General features: G+C 45.4%; 1 non-coding gene and 1 pseudogene across 1 annotated transcript; both read right to left on the bottom strand.

The window, feature by feature from the left end:
* Positions 1-682: 682 nt before the first annotated feature.
* On the bottom strand, positions 683-874 carry LOC134368863 (U2 spliceosomal RNA). The gene has a single exon (XR_010022551.1). It is a non-coding gene; the product is annotated as a U2 spliceosomal RNA (small nuclear RNA).
* A 535-nt stretch (positions 875-1,409) lies between these two features.
* LOC134368352 (transcriptional repressor p66-alpha-like) lies at positions 1,410-3,602 on the bottom strand (annotated as a pseudogene).
* Between the last annotated feature and the right edge of the window lie 3,431 nt (positions 3,603-7,033).

Raw genomic sequence — 7,033 nt, forward strand, 5'->3', positions numbered from 1 at the left:
TTTAAATTAAAGTCCCTAACTTCATCAACAGAAAAACAGGACTGGAGCTGCACTGGGGGACAGAGGGACCCAGTTCTCACATGGACGTACACCTGTGCATGGACAACAGACGCCCCCACTATGCATGGAGCTGGACCAGTTGGCGGTAGACACAGAACGACTTCTGCCTTTCATCGTGGAACTGGTTTTTATTTATTTATTTATTATTTTTTATGAAGGCTATGGGAAGCAGAAAGAAGCAGCAAGTACACGTGCTCCCCACCCAGGTAGTAGAGGATGAGGCATGTGGCAGAGAAGAGACAGCCCCTGAGAAAGCGGAAGGGAAAGCCACGTCCTTGGGAGGGAGCCAGGTATGCGCAAGAATATTAAGAGAACATTTGTAGAAGACGCAGAGAGGGGACAGACGGGGACAGACGGGGCCTCCGAAGTGAAAGAAAAGATGGGAAAAAGGGCTGTGGAGAGCCTGACGACGGCGATGGCAGCTGGTCAAAGGGCCCCCCGGTTCTAGGCGGGCACGCAGCGCTCGGCGGGACCCCGTCAGCCTCCCTCTCACGGTGCACAGAAGAGGATCAGGCCACACGCGAAGCAGCTTCCCGCGAGTCTAGCCCTCGCCAGGCGGAGGGACTGCAACCCCCCTCTCCCCACCGTCTCTGATCTTGCGTGACCAGTGCTCATGTCCCCAAGGGGGTGCACCTGTGCCTGGCGACACTGCCATACCAGGCCGATGCGTGGACTGGACGGAGCAAGCTCCCGTTCCATGTCCCTGCTCCCAAAATCCATTTAATATACTGTCCTCCGATACAGGACGTATCAGATATTAAACTGATGAGAATAGATACTACACATGATCTTGGCCAAAAGGCCGAGAAGCGATGTGGAACTGCTTTTTAGAGAGTGGGAGGGGAAAGAAAGAAAAAAAAAAAAAAAAAACAAAACCCAAACTAAAAGAGGACCTGATCCTTTACAAAACATTTCTGTAGACACTAAAGGGGGTGGGGTAGGGGAAGGAAGTGTGAAAGCGAGCCCTGCCAGCAACCTCAGCTTTAAGGAAAGGCTCTAGCTAGCTAGACCCAAACAGAAATCCTCAGTCTGGGGGAGCAGCTCACCGCACACCTGGACGGCGCCTCCCAGCCCAGACGCAACTGTGCGAGGTCACCAGAGAGCAACGCAGGCCAGGGTGGCCTAAGACTGTGTCCATCAAAATGAATAGGAAAAGAAAAGGAAAAAAAAAAAATACAGTAAACCACCACCAGTAGCCGCACAAGAAAAAACCACACAGCAACCCTCCCCTCCGACTTCCTGGCCAGGCTTCAGGGCGTCGCTGCGGATTCTCTCCTCCCTCCGTTGTGGGCAGCGCGCAGCTTCTGGGATCCCTACTCTCTGGCCGGGTCTGGATTTCAGTTTGTTCTTCAGTTCAGCCTGGGGGGTTGGGGGGTCTCAGGAAGGCGCAGCAAGGGAGGCTTTCTGGCAGGAGCGAGGCTGCGCTGGCGCTTCCTGCCTCTGCCACTCGTAAGGTTCATGTAGCCGCGGCCGCCCACCCTCCAGCGCACGGGGGCGGCCGGGACTACGTGTGCACAACAGAGACCCCGGGTCTGCTCGGTTTACTTTTAACTCCATCATCATGAGGTGCTTAAAGAAACCAAAAATCTTTCAACCTACAGTTTGCCATGAAGAGACGCAGCCACAGATTGGGGGCCGAAGACAGGGGAAAAGAAAAACAAAAGGAAACGCCCTGCTGGAGTCAGGAGCCCCGAGGAACCAGCCTTGCTCAGACCTGTCACAGTGTCCACGGTGAGCCTCCCTTGCGCCCTCCTGTGGGCAAAAGGAGGCGGCCTGGGGCAGAACCAGCACCGGAGGTCCACTTGACTGCTGGTGTTAGGCAAAGTAAAGGGAAAGAGATCGAGGAAGAAAGCCCCGTGGAAAGGTCCCCCAGTTGTAATCCTCGTCCGCCTGTGAAGCAGCATCTCCCAGCCGCGAAGAGACTTTGCAGCCAAGAATCGAGGTGTCGCTTGTGCAGAACGGCCGTCACTCACTCTGTAGGGTGAGCACAGTGGAGGGCGGCACAGTGTGTCCTTCTAGACCGGGGCCAGGTAACAGTGAGGAGGGAGCCTGTCCTCCACCGGTCCTGGCTGGCAGTATCCCACGTGGCTGACTGGATGGTGGAGCGTGGCGGGATCACGTCAAAGAGGTAATCTCGCTGGAAGTCCATGGCCGAGGACGTCTTGGGTACTGCCAAACTTTTGGGACAAACGCAAGGGTACTGGGTGTTCAGGGACGTCTTCTTCCAGGTCGAGGCCGTGCTGCCCCTTCCGGTGCTCAAGGCTCTCTTGGAATGTCTGCCAGTCCTCCTGACCAGGGCCGTGCCCGAGGCCGTGTTTTGCAGTTTGGGGGCTGGCTAAACCTGTACAGGACACCATGGGTCATCGTGCCTGAGCCCCAGGACAGCTGGCTGGAGGCCAGTAGCACAGCTCTGTTACTCCAGTCGCGAGCCTCTCCTGAGCCGAGCACCAACTTACAGTGGGGTTTTATGAGCTGCTTCAGTGTGGGTGCAGCGCGGTGGCAGGCGCGGCGTCCTGCTGCAGGAGGCGCTGCTTGATCGCACGCTCCCGCTGTAGCGCCTTCACAAAGGTGGCCTTGAGCCAGCTAGTGCCCTCCACCTTGAGCGCCTGTTCTCGCCCATGATGGCCCCGCCCTTGCGGCTTGCGAAGGCCATCTTGCAGTGCACGCACATGGAAGGTTCCTGGGACAGCACAAGGGCGGCCAACATCCGGCTTGTTTGCGTCTCCAGTAGGTTCTGCACCACTTCCTCCAGGCCAACTAGGTAGACGAACTTCTTGGCAGCACTGGGCAGGAAATTTATCTCCGGGGTGAGGTTTTGGGGAGGGGGAATCTCAAGCAGCATCTTCTCTAGCTGTTTGCACAGCCCGAGCTCGGCGGCCACCTCTTGGCTGCCTGGAGACTCAGTGGAGGTGATCATGGAGGCCACGCTGGTGGAGGTGGAGTTGGTCTAAGCAGAGTTGGTCGTGAACCCTTTAATGACGCTGAGGAGGGCTACAGGATGTTGATGAGCAGAATGGTGTTGGGGACGTTGGCGACACGGATAAGTCCTTGCTGTATGACTCTCTATCCCTGAATTTGAACTCTGGGCACGGACACCCTGGGGTCCAGGAGGAGGGGCAGTGCCCCATGCTAGAATGTTGTCTGATGTTGTGGATTTGCTGGGATCCCCTGACGAGTGGGGCAATGACCACCTGTGAGGTCACCTGCAGCACCAGCACTGAGGATGCCTGCTGCCCTTCCCGGACCAGCAGAAGTGGGATCATGCTGCCCGGCATTTAAGTTGAAGAGGTCAGAAGTGACGGCTTGCTAGCAGGAATGTTTTGGGTGCCCTGCACAAGAAGAGGACTGGTGGTCATGGTGCTCCCAGTGGAGCCTGTGGGCTTCTGGGCAGTGGCTTCCTTCTGCATTTGACACTGTGGCAAGTTTTTCAACAAGATGAGTTTTGCTTCCTCTGATCTTAATTCTTCTATCAGTTGCTTGATCATCCTTTCTCATTCTTCAGGACTACTTTTGATGAGGGCCTCATTGCTTGTTTCCATCAAGGCCAGTGCCACTAGCCACATAATGCAACCTTCGGCTGCACAACTGGAGACCAGCATTGGTGTTACAACCTGAGACATGCACAGCAGGTCGATGAGCCTGGCCTGAGGCCCCCAAAACACTAGAGGGCTCTGAAAGGCAAGGTCGCCTGTCCACACTAGCTCATCAGCGCCCTTGCTGTAAGACTTAAATATAACTTATTATATTTATTGAAGGTCTACAACATGATGCTTTGATATGCCTAGAAATAGTGAAAAGATTACTATAGTAAAGCAAATGAACATATCTCACATCCCCATTTTTTGCGTGTGTGTGTATGTGTGTGTGTGAGTGTGTGTGTGTGTGACTAGAGCACCTAAAATCTACTCTTTTAGCAAAATTACCAAGTACGGTAGAATATTAAGTATAGCTCTCATGTTGGACATTAGATCTCTAGACTTCTCATCCTACATATCTGCTACTTTGTATCAGCTTTGTTATCAGGTTAAAATAGACTGTTATTACTATAATATATTTCACACAAGACACTTGGTAATCACAAATAAAATATTTATAGAAGTTACATAAAAGAAAAAAAATACAACTCCTCCCCCCACACACAAAGGAGGACTGGAAGAGTGAAACAGAGGAGCAAGAGAACTATAAGAGAAACAGAAAACAGATAACAAAATGGCAATAGTAAATCCTAGCCTATCAGTAATTACTTTAAATGTAAATGGACTAAACTCTCCAATTAAAAGATAAAGAATGGTTGAACGAATAAAAAACAAAAGTCGAAGATTCATCTGTGTGTTGTTCTCAAGAACTCCCTTTAGATTCACATACATACAGAGGCTAAAAGTGAAGTGAAGGAAAAAAATATTTCATGCAAATAGTATTCAGAAGAGAGCAGGAGTGGCTATACTAGTATTAGACAGAGTAGACTTTAAGTCAAACACTTTTTCTAGATAAAAAAGAAGATTATTATGTAATGATAGAAAGGGTCAATTCAACAGGAATACATCAAAATTGTAAATCCATATGCACTCACCATCAGAGAATCTAAATATGTAAAAAGATTGACAAATCTGAAAGGAGAAATTAAACAATACAATAATTGTAGGACTCTTCAATACCATATTTACAATCATGGATAAAATGTCCAGTCAGAAAAATTAATAAAGAAACAGCAAACTTGAACAACACTATAAAACAAATGTACCTAACAGACATGTATAGAACTTTTCACCCAAAAGCGGCATAGTAAATTAATTCTTCTTAAGCACACTTGAACATTCTCCAGGATATATCACATATTAGAACAAGAAAACAAGCCTTAACAAACTTTAGAATTCAATTTATAGCACATATCTTTTATGACTATAATGGAATAAAACTACACATCAATAACAGCAAGAAAATGGGAACATTTATAAATATGTGGAAACTAAAAAACACACTCTTGAACAACAACTGTGTCAAACATAAAATCAAAGGAAGTTTAAAAATATCTTGGAAACATAAGAAAATGAATACACAATTTACTAAAACTTACAGTATGCAAAAAAGCAGTCCTAAGAGGAAAGCTTTTAGCAATAAAAGCCTACGTTAAAACAGAAGAAAAATCTCACATAAACTAACTCTATACCTCAAAGAACTACAGAAAGAACAAACTAAACCCAAAGTTAGCAAAAGGAAGAAAGTCGTAAAGATCAGAATAGAAATGAATCAAATAGAAAACAGAAAAACTATATAAAAATAAATCAACTGAAGTAAGAAGTTTTTTTTAAATAGCCAAAATCAAGAAAAGCTTAGCTAGACTAACCAAGGAAAAGAACCCTCAAAGTCAGAAATGAAAGAGAAAACTTTTCAATGGATGTCTCAGAAATAAAAAGGTTCACAAGGGACTATTATTAGCAATTATGGAACAAATAATTGGATAACTTAGAAGAAATGACCAAATTCCTGGGAACATAAAACTAACCAAGACTGAATCAAGAAGAAATACAAAGCGTGAACAAACCAATAACAAAGAAAAAGATTGAAACAGTAGCCAAAAGCTTCCCAGCAAAGAAAAGGCCAGGGACAGATGGCTTGATGGCTGAATTCTATGACACATTTAAAGAAAAATTAATACTAATCCTTTTTAAACTACTAAAAAATAGAGGTAGAAGGAATATTTGCAAACTCATTTTAGATGGCTAGCATTATCCTGATACCAAAGCCAGAGAAAGACACCACAGGCAAAAAAACTACAGGTCACTCTCTCTGATGAACATAGATGCAATGAACATGACGCAATGGGATTTATCCCTGGTATGCAATGCTGTTTTAACATACCGAATTCAATCAATGTGATACACCACATTAACAGAATGAAAGATAAAAACCACATGATTATCTCAATTAATGCAGAAAATATATTTGAGTAAGTTCAACTTCCATTCATGATAACAACGCTCAACAAAATAGTTATAGAAGGAAATTTCTTCCACATAAAGGTCATTTATGAAAAGCCCACAGCTAATATCACAATCAATGGGGAAAAACTGTGAGCTTTTCCTCTAAGAATTGGTACAAGGCATTGATTCCCATTCTCACCACTTCTATTCAACATAGTACCAGAAGTACTAGCAAGAGCAATCTGACAACAACAAAAAGGCATCCAAATTGGACAAGAAAAAGTTAAATGGTCCATTTCCAGATGACATGATTTCATAAGTACAAAACCCGAAATAGTCCATGAAAAAAATGTTAGAGCTAACAAATTCAGTTATGTTGCAGGATACAAAATCAACATACAATCTTTAAGTCCCTGCTGATATTGACAATAAATTTCCACTGACTATATTTACAATATTCAAATTTGTGTATTAGTAAAATTGTTGGCTGTTTGCTTTAGGTTTACTATTTCTATTACCTACCTGAGCTTGCTCCAGAGGGGATCGGAACATGCTATTGTAACATATGCCATAAGGATTAATTTGAGCTAAAGGCATTTAAGACTCAACAGATGCAGGAAGAGTTCTGTCCTCTTTTAGGCTTTTTCTGCCTTAAAGGCAAGACATGAGTTGCCCTTTAAGGAAGGTGCCCCCTTTATACCAGAGAAAGAAGAGATACTATTCTCACTGAAGACCGAGAGCCAACACCAAGGTGAGTAAGCATAAACAGATGTCAATAAAGTAGCCCATATCTTTCATTACTTCACCCATGTATTTCCATCCATCCTAGTCACGTGAAGCCTATTAAAAAACAACTTGACAAACACTTTAAAGATTTAATTGGCATTTCTAGAATCATTTCAAAGTTAACTTACTTACACAGTTAACATACCCAGGACTTCCTTATGGTGGCTCAGGTGTTGTTCCTGTGAATCTTCTGATTTTGGGGGGAACTGGCCCACTGCTAATTTGGTTTCATGGCATTTAGCTAAAGTATCTCCATTCTTGTTTAC

Source organism: Cynocephalus volans, chromosome X, assembly GCF_027409185.1.
Source record: "Cynocephalus volans isolate mCynVol1 chromosome X, mCynVol1.pri, whole genome shotgun sequence".
NCBI lineage: Eukaryota > Metazoa > Chordata > Mammalia > Dermoptera > Cynocephalidae > Cynocephalus > Cynocephalus volans.